At 48.9% G+C, this 14,275-nt stretch overlaps 1 long non-coding RNA gene across 1 annotated transcript in view; it reads right to left on the reverse strand.

Moving 5' to 3' along the window:
* Positions 1-268: 268 nt before the first annotated feature.
* LOC142830502 (uncharacterized) overlaps positions 269-14,275 on the reverse strand; it is a 47,243-nt gene continuing 33,236 nt past the window's right edge. Inside the window, exons 2-3 of the long non-coding RNA XR_012905799.1 lie at positions 1,436-1,613; positions 269-418 (exon numbers count right to left, since the gene is read on the reverse strand). This is a non-coding gene — a long non-coding RNA (uncharacterized LOC142830502). The remainder of the gene's footprint in view (positions 419-1,435; positions 1,614-14,275) is intronic.

The following is a 14,275-nucleotide window of genomic DNA, read 5'->3' on the forward strand; positions in this document are numbered from 1 at the left end:
GAGAAAAATTATTCTCCTTAACATCTGGTGATAGGACAAGAAGCAATGGGTTTAAATTGCAGCAAGGCAGGTTTAGGTTGGACATCAGGTAATACTTCCTAACTGTCAGACAGTGCTAGACTGTCTAGACAGTGCTAGATGCTGCCATGAAAGCAAGGGACTGGACATGATGACCTCTTGAGGTCCTTTCCATTTCTACAATTCTTAACACAAGAGGAAATGTGCAGACAAAATTAGCGACTCATCTAAGACTATACAGGTTGATTTTGGTAGAGCCAAAACACTGAATTTAGGACTTGCCTTTTAATCATCACCCATTCATCACAGAAAGAGTAAGGCCCAGATACTCAAAGGTATTTGGGTGCCAATTTCCATCAAATGATCGGAGCTTGCTTGACTTTGGTGAAGTTGTGGAGGGCTGCAAAAACAAAGTACTTATTGTAATTATTACACCATAGGGATTTTGAGTTCCTTAGCTCATCAAACTCTGCTTTATTCCCGTTGAACTAACTGTCCTTTCTTTTTCAATGCAACAAATAGGAAATAAGGTCTTGTGATGAAAGGGAAATCTAAGGTCTCTATATAACAACAAAGATCAGAAAGGCTAGGAACAAAGAAAGCTTAACGTAGCATCCAGATACGAGGAAAGAGTTAGAAAGTCTTTATAGCACAGCCAGACAGTCACTTCCTCCAAAGTTATCAGTTAACTGTAATATGCTAATTCAGCTATCTTTCCAGTAAATTCTATTTTGTCCTCTGGTTGTTTATTTCCAAAACTTAGTCCAAGTCATGTTCAATAACATACCAAGAGATAAGGGCATTTAAGGATATGTGACGTTCTTTTTCACATCCTTTCCAATTCAGGCATCTTTTTCTACATTTCACTTCTACACCTTCATTTTTTTCTAATGATAAACCTATTGTACTGAATTCTACTCAGGTACATGCAAAGGCTAACTTCCTTAATCTGATTTTGGACTGCACAGATACATCATAGGTTCCTTCTTACTAAAAAGCAATACAGTCCTTGGAAAATAAGTAAATCTCTGTGGTGGGAGCTACATTTGTGTACTATGGAGTTGTGATATTAAACAATTGTTTGTCATTTTTCTGTTTAATTTTCAGCCTAATGCTACTTAATGATTTGTTTGAGAGGTCCTTTTATCCTTACAGAGAGTTAGTCCGTAGTGTGCTACTAACATTTTAGGTGTCTTTTTGGGGGGGGAAACCCTCATTTTTCTGCTGAACAGAGTTACTTTCTTGGCTTTTCTCATTCTGCTTCTGCAAAGTTTTGTAATTGCGTAATTACAAGAATCTCAGACAGCATTTTTCTTTAAATTGGCAACAATTTCCTTCTGGTCCCAACACTGAAAGATTCAGCTTCCTCAATTAGTTTCATGGCATTTAGTTATGAAATCTATTTAGAGCATATTACCAGAGACGTTATTCAAGTTGAGTGTCCTGTCTGGAATCCTCTGATAAAAACTGCACATTTTTCCTGAAATCATTCCTGAACATGTGCTTCTTTTTCACCATGGTCCTTTACATCTGTGTGTGCTGTAGCTTCTGCACCGAAGGGGGTTGCAGCAATGCTTCTCTGCAGTTTGCACATTCTGCTAGAACATAAAAGTATCTGCCTAAGTTCACCAGGCAGTAACTGACATGCATTGCACCGTATACCAAGCACACTAAGCACCACTTAAGAAGTTAATACATTGTGCCTGTCTAGTTTTAGGAATCTATAGTTTGCTTTCAGGCTTTGAGACACATAATCTGAAGTAACTAATTTGCATTCTATCACACTGTAGATAATGTAGAAAAATGCATTAATAATGTTAGCAATACTAACAGACATTTTTTGTCCATTCCAATGGCTAATTAGTTCAGAGCTAAAATACTTAATTTGTTTGTGAATTTTCAATCACTCTCCCAGAAAGTTAAAGTGAGAAGAACTAGCAAAAGCTTTCACATGTTCTTAATGACCACTTTCTTTCTGCTAAATCCTTGGGTTCTGCCATAGTACTTTATTCACCCTTCCTTGCTGGCCACAAGGATGGACCTAGTCAACTATGGAAAGTTCCTCACTTAGATAATTTGATTTCTACGTTCTAAGTGGTTGACCAACAATGACGAAAGTTTTGTGAGTAACTTTGAGCTGCAGTTCCTTTGACATTGCTTCATAAAGGCTATGTCTAGACTATGGAGAAGATTTGAAAGAGGATATCCAAATTCCTGGGGAATTTGCATATCTTCTTCCGATCTCACTTTCAAAAGCAGAACTTTCAAAACTAAAAGTTGTCTAGACATGTTTTTTTTGACAACCCTCTCCCCTTTTACGAAAAGCTGCGTAAACCTCATTTTTTGAGGAAAAGCGGCTTTTCGACAAAGGGAGTGGGTGCCAAAAAATGCGTATAGCCTACTTTCGGAGATCGGAAGAAGATATGCAAATTCACAAGGAATTTGTATAGCCTCTTTAGAATCTTCCCCGTAGTGTAGACATAGCCTCATTCATCAGCACTGTTTTAAAGGGAAGCTGGAGAGGAGGAGAAAAAATTCAGTAAAAAATATAACTAATTCCAAAACACAGTTAATTCTAACTAAAGAAAATGGGTGTGTGCCTCAGCAGTGGCAAAGGTGGAGGTGGAACAGATATGGAAAAACAGACAACATTTGTTCACAGGTACATAATTTGATAAACAACCAAACAACTGTCACATTAGACAATACGGAAGACATGTCCGTCATCACCAAAGTTAGTTCAAATTTGTCAGGCATGTACTGCTGAGGATAGGACCTCCTCTTGTTTTCAACAGGTGCTGGATCAGACACATAATGCTTACCAATCTGAGAACTCCCATGGAAATCAGTGGGCCTAAACACCCTTTCACTTAGATACCCGTGTATCTCCATTGATTTATGGAATTACTTCTGATTTACACCACAATGAGAGGAGAACCTTGATAAACCTGTTAGTACCCTTCTTATCACAAACCTGGTTGTCTTTCCACCAGATTTGGATCAGGTCCATAATGTCTGTTGACTTCAAATGGCACTTGTCAGGGTTTTTAGGACTGGTACCTTGGTTTCCAGAGATGTAAAAAAAAGAATCAAAATACAACATACAATAAAAAATTGGACATGGCATGCGTGGAAAATAGGAAATACAGCGGGTGATAGGACACCAAGGTAAGGTAAATCAGAGGACTCCTTTGGATCTAGTATAGGTTAAAGGAGGATTCCTTGGGATCCAGAGGCTAGTAGTAATAATATTATAAGTAAGCAGTGATTATAGCAATACAGGTTGAACCACTCTAAACTGGGGCTCTCTGGTCTAGCAACATCCATGCTCCAGCAGGACCATGGATGCTCCTGAACCAAAGAGTCCCAGTGGACAGCCAGCTTCCAAGATGCCTGCAGGGGTCAGGAGCCCAGCCGGGCTTGTGGCAGGGGCATGGAGAAGTGTGGCAGTGGGCTCCAGCAGAGCAGCAGAGCCAGCTGTTCTGCTGCGGGAGTCCAGCTGGACTGGTGGAAGAGGGGTCAGAAACATGGCTCCACAGGCACTGGCCTAGAGCCACCTGGAAGAGACCACTCTAAGGTAGGCTCAACACTTCACATTGGCTACATTTCTGGAGTTTAATGTACCTACCATACACAGATACACACACACACACACACACACACACACACACACACACACCACTTGAAAGCTTAGTTTAGATACATTTAGATTGAAGCTCTGAAGCAATTGTGTAAGCCTATAGGGGAGGTGAAATACTGGTACCCAAAACGGAAAAGTGTTATTATTGCACAATTCCATAAATGCTGCAACATGATCATGACATCATCTTTTACTATTTAAGTTAATTTTGATACCTTAATATGGTGTTTATTGGCCAAAGTTGCCAAATGACAAACATAGAACCTAATTCAATGTATTAAAAGGTTTTTATTGGTTTTGAATGATGAATATTTCCCCCCAAAATGATTAAGTTGTTAAGCATGTGACAAAACAGGTGAATTTCAATGTTTTACAAGATTCTAAAATGAAATGTTTCTCATTGTATATTCTTAGTTGTCAAAGTATCTCACAAGTGATCGTTTTCAGTTTCCAGTTGAAATATGTTAGCTACATCAATCTCAAGCTAACGGTTGAGCACCGGTAGCAGCAGGGTCCTGCCCATAGTTTGTATTGCATAGTGGTTAGAAATAAATGTATGTGACTACATAACCTACTGCTTTTCCCTGGGTAAGCTTTTGTGCATACAACGCAGCATCTAGTCTGCTTGGTAAAAGGTTTTGATGTGCAACTGGCTATGCAAGATGTATTAATCTTTGAAAGATTCTAGGAACTAGTCATCTGAAAAGTCAGTGATGCTTCTCCAGAGGTCAGCATTAGTGTTGAAGATAACAGTTCACAGCTTTTATGGAAAAGCTATGAGGGAAAGAAGAGGCTTAATAAGAAGTAGTGAAGACAAAGTCCATAATCAAGCATTTGCCCCTCTAGTGAAGAGAGGTGAAGAGCATGTTACAGCTTGTATCATCAACAAGGACAACCCAGATGCTGATGAAGAACAAATGAAAGATTTGTTAAATGGGCAGTTGATTCTGATGGGATGTGTATCTTTCAGACCAGTCAAGAAATCTAGTATCAAAATTTGCTGATGTGGCCTAAACAACCAAATTTTAAGTCTGGCAAGGAAGGAATAATCATATCAACCATCAGTTCAGTAATTATTTTCTACAAAGCCTTGTCCTGAACAAATTGCAGAGATGATGTTTCAGTGGTAATGGTTCTTAGCCATCCATTAGGACCTGTGCCTAGGTCCCTCTTCCTTTGCTGATGGAACAATGAAAATCAGACTTAGCTGACATGCGGCATCAGCTAGAAACTCAAGAGCATAAAACCAAGAAACCACAATGTAGATTAGAATGGACATGGCTGACACCAGCTGAAAATCTGGCATGATGGCAAAAGAGCAGAATAAGAAATCTGAGAAATCATAAAGTAAATTATTTGCCAGTAACATCTAAAATAAATTTATCTCCTCACATTTAGTTTCTCACATTGTTTCTACTCAAATAGAAAGATCCCTGAGCACAGGACTTACTAGCATCTCAACCAATTCACCTTTGCTAAAATATTTATTTCAAAGTGATTTCTGTCAGTACATTACTGGAAAGGACATAGCTAAATATATCAATGGTTATTAATCTATTGTGCAGAAACTTCCATGGTGCTACTCCATATATAGACGGTGAGGTCATGGGAGAAATGACAGTCATTTGCATAGCAAATTACATTCATCTGAGGTTCGACCTCCGCTCTAAGGACAGCACCAGAAGTATATTTGGTCAAAGGTCAGGATACAGGGCTGCTTATGGGGCTTCATGATTTTGTGACCATCTAGCTAACCATAAATATGAGCACTATATAAGGTCTGAATAATAATCAAGTAATCAAAAATAGAAAATCTATTTATATATTTTAGAAATGTGCATCTGTCTACTATGAGTCTATTTGTTCAAGAATTCCTCTTATACAGTAAGAACTAGGGGTACGTCTAGACTACAGGGTTTTGTCGACAGAATCTGTCGACAAAACTTACGTCGACATAGAGCGTCCAGACTACATCGCTTTGTCGACATAAGAGCGTCCAGACTGCAGGATGCTCTGTCGACAGAAGGAGGCACCCGGAAGTGCTTCTGAAAGGCCACAAGGGCAGCCATAAAGCCCTGGCACTGCTGCATGCTCTCTGCAGAGACGCATGCTTAAAGGGATACTCCTGGACAGCCGTTCCTCTGCTCCTGCTTCTAGCTTGCCAACCTTTACAGGGAAAGCAAAGCTGCTGCAGTTTTCCTGGCTCTGGTTGCCTTGCTTTGTCGGACACCACAGCTGTGTATTATCTGGATTGTCTGTCTGTTTGTTTGTGTGTGTGTGTTTGCTGGTTTGTTTGCTTGGGTTTAGACTTTTTTGGTTTTTTTGTTTGTTTGTATTTTTGTTCTTGTGTGCATTTGTTTGTTTTGGTCTTTTGTTTGTGTGTTATTTTGGCTTTTTTGGGCATGGAGCCTGAGCTGCCCCTGGGCAGGCGATGGCCCCACACCGTGCTGCTGGAAGCTCTGCTTCATGCTCAGGAGAGCATGCTGACCTTTGCAGAAGAGCTGGATCCTGAGGCCAGCTTTGAGCCCCTCGCTCAGGATCCAGCTGCAGCCCTGCTGCCCTTGCCCCCCAACTTTTTCCTGGAGAGGCGGGTTTGGAGGCTGGACACCAGTTCGGACTGGTGGGACCGGCTAGTGCTGCAGCAGTGGGATGATGATCAGTGGCTCAGAAACTTCCAGATGCGGAAGGCCACCTTCCGGGAGCTCTGTACCTGGCTCGCCCCTGCCCTGCAACACCAGGACACCCACTTGCGGCCTGCTATCCCCCCGGAGAAGCGCGTTGCCATTGCGCTCTGGAAGCTGGCCACCCCCGACAGCTACCGCTCTGTGGGGCATCAGTTTGGTGTGGGGAAGTCTACCGTTGGGGCCGTCTTGATGGAGGTAAGTCACTCTTGGGGGACAGTCCAGGGGGCAGTCAGGACCAGGCACAGGGAATTGGGGATAGGGTGGCACAGGCAGAAGCCCTCTCAGCCTCCCCCTGCCATGGTGCAGGGCCAGGGAAGGGATTGTCTGGGGGACAAAGAGGGGAGTACTTCTCATCAGGTGAGCCAATCCCTCTAAAGTCCTGTGCTGTGTGTTTCTATTTCTCCCATTCTGCAGGTGGTGACGGCCATCAATGTGGAGCTGCTCCACAGAACCGTTCGCCTCGGAGACCTGCAGAACATCCTGGCTGGATTTGTGGGGCTGGGGTTCCCAAACTACGGTGGAGCACTGGACGCGACCCACATCCCTATCCGTGCCCCGCCCCATCGAGCGGCACAGTACATCAATAGGAAGGGCTACTTCTCTATGGTGCTGCAGGCTCTGGTCGACCACAGAGGACAGTTCACGGATGTTTGTGTCGGGTGATCAGGCCGTGCACACGATGCCCGTGTGTTAAGGAACTCCTACCTGTACCGCAGGCTTCAGACTGGGGCATTCTTCCCAGAGAGGAACCTGGCTGTCGGGGATGTGCAGATGCCTACGTGCATTGTGGCCGATGCAGCCTATCCCCTTATGCCCTGGCTTATTGTGACGAGCCGTCACTGGCCCCGGGTCGAGACAGTCAGAGCCCCTGCCAGCAGGGGGCCGGCAGCCAGGCCCGAACGCCCCAACACTCCCCCGGCGCAGGCCGGAGGGGCGGAGGACCGGCGCGCTGCCACCGCGTCTGCGCCGGCAGCGCGAACACGGCCCTCCCCCCGGAGCCCCGCACTTTTGTTGACAAAATCTTGTAGTCTAGACACACCCTAGGACACCAAATTTGGAATTTAGCTTCCTCTTCTCCTAACTTAAAGCAAGGTCAAGGTTTGGTTGTGTTAAGAAAATGCAAAGTGTCAGGAATACGTATGGATGGTCGGTGAAGATAGGCTTGAGAGAGGCAAAGCCCCCAACTCCACCCCAGCCCTACCCCACGGGAGCCAAGTTGCCTCCCAGCATGCCATGCGCACCTCCCATCACCACAGGAAGAGAAGGGGCGGAGGGCACATGGGCAGCTTCAGCCTCCCTGGCCCCAAAGCAGGGGAGGCAGGTAGGCATGTGGCCCCAGCCTTCCCAGCCCCAGAACACAGGGACAGTGGGCACTGGAGGCAGGGCTGGCCCACAACATTTTGGCACCTGAGGTGGGGAGTTCAAATGATGCCCCTATGCCCCCTCACTTGGGCCAAAACTTTGAAAGGTTTCAATTCTCTGGGTTCTAGTGACACCCCTTTCCCCCTCCCCAGTCTGGCACCTGAGGGCCGCCTCAGTTCGCCTCATGGTAAGGCCAGCCCTGACTGGGGGCAGCAATCTTTGCCCCCATAACACCTACAGTAAACATTCTGTGGGAGAAGTGTGGGCAGGGCCAGGCTGGAGGTTTGGGAAGGCTGTGCGTTCCCTCGCCTATAATACCCGACGTCCATGGGAATGGGACTGTTTCATAACAAGGAGGGGAAACAGAGAGGAGAGACGTGATACTGAAAGTGGCCACACGGGCCCAGTGAGCATAGGGCAGAGCTAGACTTCCACTGGGGGCAGCCAAACCACCAAGAGAATGGCCAGCAGGCTGGAGCTTCTCCGTCTTGCCTGCCACCAGACTGGGTAAGTAGCCCCTCTGCCCTTGGCTACAGCACTGGGGGCAGAAGGCCCCAGATGGCTGGGAGGGGGACTGTGAGAGAGACAGAAGACCATTGCTGGCCATAGTGGGAGAGCAGAAAAAGCCACATTGGATGGGACCACCCACCCTGAGCCCCTTCTCATCCAACCCTCACTCTCGTACCACCCTTCCCTGAGCTCCTTTTCAGCCTCCACCTTGACTTCTGCAAAACCCCATACCTCCTGATCCGTCCCCTCCCCACCGACCCACACACATTCCCAGGCACCTGCCCTTAGTCCTGCACATACACCCCCCCCCCACCCACCCACCCACCCACACACCACCTATGCCTTGCCCTGAATCACAGACCACTAGAACTGGAAGGGACCTTGACAGGTTATCCAATCCAGTCCCCTGCCCTCATGGCAGGACCAAGTATAACTGCCTGCAGGAGGAACGGAACCTGGAACCTCTGGAACTTAGTGTAGGAGCCTGTACAGCAGGGATGGTCAACCCATTCCAGACAAAGAGCCAAAATAGCAGTGGAGACAGCGCAACCAGCCAGGGCAAAGTTATAGAGAAAGAAGGGAAAAAACCCACCAACCCAGCCACAAAGCCATAGGTTGGCCACCCCAAAATAACAACCCCTCCAACTCCTCTCCCCAAGCCTCAGTACTGTGGCCCTAACTGAAACACCTCACTTCCCTGGCACTTCAACCCCAGGTCAGATTAACTCTGGCACTTCAACCCCAGGTCAGATTAACTCTTCTGTGTTTCCACTAACCCTGGAATTTGTGGGCCCACAGGTTGGTGACCACAGCTCTAACCCAGTCTCCCCACCCCCGAGCCAGGCACTCCACCAGCTCTCACTCAAGTTCCCCCTCCCCCTTCCCGAGCCAGGCACCAAAACACAAGCCTCTGAGCCAGGCACCAAATCACAAGCCCCCACTCCTTCCCCGAGCCAGGCACCAAAACACAAGCCTCTGAGCCAGGCACCAAATCACAAGCCCCCACTCCTTCCCCGAGCCAGGCACCAAATCACAAGCCCCTACTCCTTCCCCGAGCCAGGCACCAAAACACAAGCCTCTGAGCCAGGCACCAAATCACAAGCCCCCACTCCTTCCCCGAGCCAGGCACCAAAACACAAGCCCCGCTACAAAGCCAGCAACCAACCCATCTTACCTAAGGCCATCGAACCAGGAGCCCTCACTGCTGCTGCTGCCACCGCAAGATCCCTTGCCATTGCAGGAGCCCTCCTCACCACCACTGCTGCCTCCGCCACAAGATCCCTCACTGTCACAGGAGCCTTCTTTGTTGCCTCTGTCGCTGCTGCAGGATCCGCTGCTGCCGCCACAAGATCCTCTACCCCCGCTGTCATTCTTCCCGTCTTCTCTGTGCTGGTTAGGCCTTAACTGGAGTATTGTGAAGTACTTTGCATTGGAGAAGGTCCAGAAAAGGGCAACAAAAATGATTAAAGGTCTGGTAAACATGATCTATGAGGGAAGACTGAAATAATTGGGTATGTTTAGTCTGGAAAAGAGAAGCCTGAAAGGGACATGATAGCAGCTTTCAAGATTATACAAGGAAGAGGGAGAAAAATTATTCTCTTTGACCTCTGATGATAGGATGAGAAGCACAGGCTTAAATTGCAGCAAGGGAGGTTTAGGTTGAAAAGTAGAAAAAACTTCCTAACAGTGAGGGTGGTTAAGCACTGGAATAAATTGCCTGAAGAGGTTGTGGAATCTCCATCACTGGAGATATTTAAGAGCAGGCTTGACAAACATCTGTCAGGATAATAAATGGTGCTTGTGTAACCCACACACCTAGTAGGTGTGGTTCACTGTCCCATGTAGTGGCACTCAGACCATTTACAGCAAGAGATAAGAATGAGTGAGCTCTACAGTGTAAGTTAAGATCCAGCTAGCTTTTAGCTCAAGCTGTAGAGCAGCAGTGGCCAACCTGATGGAACCGGGACAGAACCTGGAACTGCTCAAGTCAGCCTCTCTGAAATGGCCAGGCTGCTGTGAGCCGCATTTCAGTGCGTGCTCATGGCCCCCAGCGCCCTGCATCACGTCCTGTACGTGCAGGACATCACATCCTGCACATTTGGCGGTGACGTCTTTTGCAGCACCAAGCACTTGTGTGGCAGTGGCAAATTTTGCGGTGGTGGCAGCAGAGGCGGTGGTGAGGAGGACTCCCGCGATAGCGAGGGATCTTGCGGTGGCGGCAGCAGCGGCGAGGGCTCCTGGTCTGGCGGCCTTAGGTAAGTCTGGTTGGTTGCTGGCTTTGGGAAGGGCTTGGGTTTTGGTGCTTGACTCAGGGAAAGGGGATGGGAGGGTGCTTGGATTTTGGTGCTTGGCTCGGGGGAAGGGGGATGCTTGTGTTTTGCTTAGGGTTGCCAGGTGTCCGGTTTTGAACTGGACAGTCTGGTATTTGAGCTTTCTGTCCGGGAAACAAACTGAGAAGATACCAGACATATAAATGTCTGATATTTTCTAATTAAATAAGTTTTATTATTATTATGAGTATCAATATGTAGTTGCATATTGCCTGGCTAATAGACATGCTCACGTTGCAGCCAGGCAGTCCGCAACTATGCAGCAGAGAGGAGGGGTAGAGGGAGCGGGAAAGGGAAAGGGAGGGGGCGGAGACGGGGGCAGGATGGACTCCCCGGGGCCAGACTTGCCCATACGCTTCGCCGGGACCGTGCACAGAATGGGCAGCGCCCCGAGATCTGTGTGCGCCCGGGCCACCCTGCTCCCCGCCGGACAGCCCCACTCCCCTCTCCCAGCCAGCCCTGCTTCCTGCCGGCTGGTCCACCACTCCCCCAACCCTCTTCTGGCCAGCCCTGCTCCCCTCGCGGCCAGTCCTCTCCACCCCTGATCTGAGATCAAGCGTGTCTGGTATTTTTTTCAAACCATCTTGTTACCCTAGTTTTGGTGCCTGGCTCAGGGGAAGGCGGGGGCTTGTGTTTTGGTTCCTGGTTTGGTGGCTTGTGTTTTGGTGCCTGGCTCAGGGGTGGAGGGACTGGGTTAGAGCTGTGGTTACCAACCTGTGGGCCCACAAATTCCACAAACCCTGGAATCACAGAAGAGTTAATCTGACCTGGGGCTGGAGTGCCAGGGGAGTGAGGTGTTTCGGTTGGGGCCTACAGTTCTGAGGCTCGGAGAGAGGTTTTGGAGGAGTTTTTTTGTATCTTGTTTGTAACTTCTCTGTGGGTCAGTGACCCCGGACTCAAAACAAGTTCCCTGACCCTCTCATAAATAAAGACAATGCTAAAACATTTTGTGTTTGATATAATATTTTATTTAAAAATGAACTCTGGCCAATAAGCCCCCAATTGAGGCCAAGCCCTCATCTGGCTGCAGCATCATAACACTCCTGCCCCCCCACCCCAAACCCAAATCTGAGCCTATCATACACTGAGCCTCTCACTTGACTAAACTCCTGCACCCCCACATCCCCAGTCTTGTGCCACAACACTCCTACACCCTCCACACACCATAAATCTGTGTCATGAGCCCATCATACTCCAAACCTTCCTGTCCTGAGCCCCTCACACCCCCCAACCCAAACTCCTGCATCCCCACATCCACAAGCCTGCATCTTGCTCAGCACCCCAACCCTTCACCTGACCAACACTCTCCAACCTAGACCCCTCTTCCTGAGCCAGCAGCCCCTTCTCTTCTTCCTCCTCTCACCCCTTTCCACACCCAAATACTTCATTCCCACCCAAGAGCCCAAGAGTGAGTAAGCACAGCAAAGGATGGAGAGGAAGGGAACAGAGGGGAACACAGTTTGTTAGTGACGTGTAGCAGTGCCCGATATTTTCTTTTTAATTTGCAGCATATGGTAGTCCTCTTTCAATATGGAAGGAAAATGTAAAAATAAGCGTAAATATGAAGATGAACACTGAACATTCTTAACAGATTGGGAAAGTTCTTATTTTTTCATCGAATGCAATGGCAAACCACTCTGTCTGATATGCCAGACTTTGTTAGCACATTTCAAGTGTTCAAATCTCCAGAGCCATTTCACAATACACCATGCTAACATCAATCAGGAATTTCCAAAAGCTACTGAGCTACACACTCTCAAACTAAAAACTTTGGAAAGTCAAATAGAAAACCAGAGTGCAATGTTCCATACATTTTCCAAACACTCTCAGACAGTGGCTGCGCCAGGAGACGATTGAAGTTCGCGGGGCACCCAATGCAGCTGCCGCCGTCCTGGGCAGCAGGGTCCCAGGAACGGGCGGGGGAGGCAGCATGGGCGGGGGGCCACAAGCCAGCACGGGGGTGCTGCTGCCACACTCCACACACACCCAGCCCAGCTGAGCATCTGTGGAGCGGCAGCCGGCAGGGAGAGGCGATTGGGCCAGGGCTGGCATGTAGGCAGGCGCAGCGCGCTCCGCTAGCCACTGACAGGGTCCTAGGGGGTGCCTGGTGGGCAGCCCAGCTGGGAGGTGGGGGAGCGCTGAGCCCCGCCACGTGTGAGCTGAGCCCATGGGAGGAGCAGGTGTGCCCCGCACCTCCCCCCTCCCCCGATGGTGAATGCCAGCAAGCTCAGCAGCAGGCAGGGGCAGGCAGCTGCGCTCCATGGTCTGAGTTGCCTGCCACCGCACCGCTTCTTGTTGTTGATTTCACCCCCTCCCCCCACCTATCCCCTTCCCTCTGGCCTCTTGTCTAATCAGTGCCAGGAGACCTTGGGAGACCCGCCGCCTGCTCCGTGCGGTGCTTGGACCCTGGCGCAGGCAGCGCCCCACCCGGCACTCTGCCTCGCTCCTGCTCCCATATGTTTGCCTGGGGCTGCCAGCCAGCTGCGCTACCGCGCCGGCCCCTCAGCACTTCCGTAGCACCCCTGGGAGCCGCTGCCTGCAGAGTCCCTCGTGGTGGCTGCAGGCGAGTCCTGGCCTAGCGGCTCCTCTCTCTCTTCTTGCAGGGGAGGGGAGCCTGCGGCGCCCCACTTCACACCACGGAAAGGTGTTTACAGCTGCAGAGAAGGGGAAGTAAGGGTACCCGTGCCACTTTCAACCCCTCCCCAGGGCGCTCCGACGTTTCCGCGTGTACTGTGGGGAGGGGACACAAGGATTTGGTGGGGAGAGGGAAAGGAGATGGAGTTCGGTCTGTGGGGGGAGATGGAATAGGGGAGCGGACTGGGTCTGGTCAGGAACAGGGGACTGGGTTTAGCTGGGAGGGAAGAGAAGGTGGAAACTGGGTTTCATGAGTGCATGGGGAGGGAGGGTCAGGATGTGTGTGAACGGGGATGTGTATGGAAGGGAGACAGGATGTAAGCTGGGTTTGGCCGGAGAGCGTGGTGGGAGTCCAAGAGCCGCAAGGTGAAAGGGGCGCTTTCCTCCTCAGTGCTTGTCCTGCAGCAGCAGGCCATGGGGGGGGCGGGGGGGGGAGTGGCCAAAAAATGTTTTGCTTGGGGCAGCAAAAAACCTAGAGTCGGCCCTGGCCCCACCCCCACCCCGGGGACGCAGCACCTGCATGGTGCTGGCCTCAGGTGCGCAGCACATGCACGGCCGCTGCCCCCAGGTGACCCAGCAGCCCCATGTGGCGCCCGCCACCCAAAAAGATTGGGGACCACTGGACTAGACACTACAGAAGGATATTTTTCACAGGGGCTCAGGGATGGGGATGCACCTACTGTGACTATTCAAAGCAAAGTAAGAGTTGGTAGAGCTCAGAAGAGATTGTGTGGATGGTTAGCAGACTGGTGTTTTTGGAGAGCTAACACGCAGTTAAGCACCAGTATATGTATCTCTCTCTCCCCCCTACTATCATACAATTTCTCTTTTTCTCCTCCCTCCGGACAGAAAAGCCTTAAGGCTACACCTACACGACGATGTAGTAGGGATGTTTTCTTTTTGTACAAAAACTCCTTTTCCCACAAGATCGGTAAAAGGATCTTTCAGGAAAAGGGGGTTTTGCTCAAAAAGAAAATATCCACGCTGCTTGTTTTTGAACAAAAACCCTAGCAAAAAAATGGATGGTCATAAAATATGCAAATGAGATCAGGACTCATGCAAATGAGCCCCTCATTAGCATATTTTTGCCGAGAAAA

This window comes from Pelodiscus sinensis, chromosome 8, assembly GCF_049634645.1.
Source record: "Pelodiscus sinensis isolate JC-2024 chromosome 8, ASM4963464v1, whole genome shotgun sequence".
Classification (NCBI taxonomy): domain Eukaryota; kingdom Metazoa; phylum Chordata; order Testudines; family Trionychidae; genus Pelodiscus; species Pelodiscus sinensis.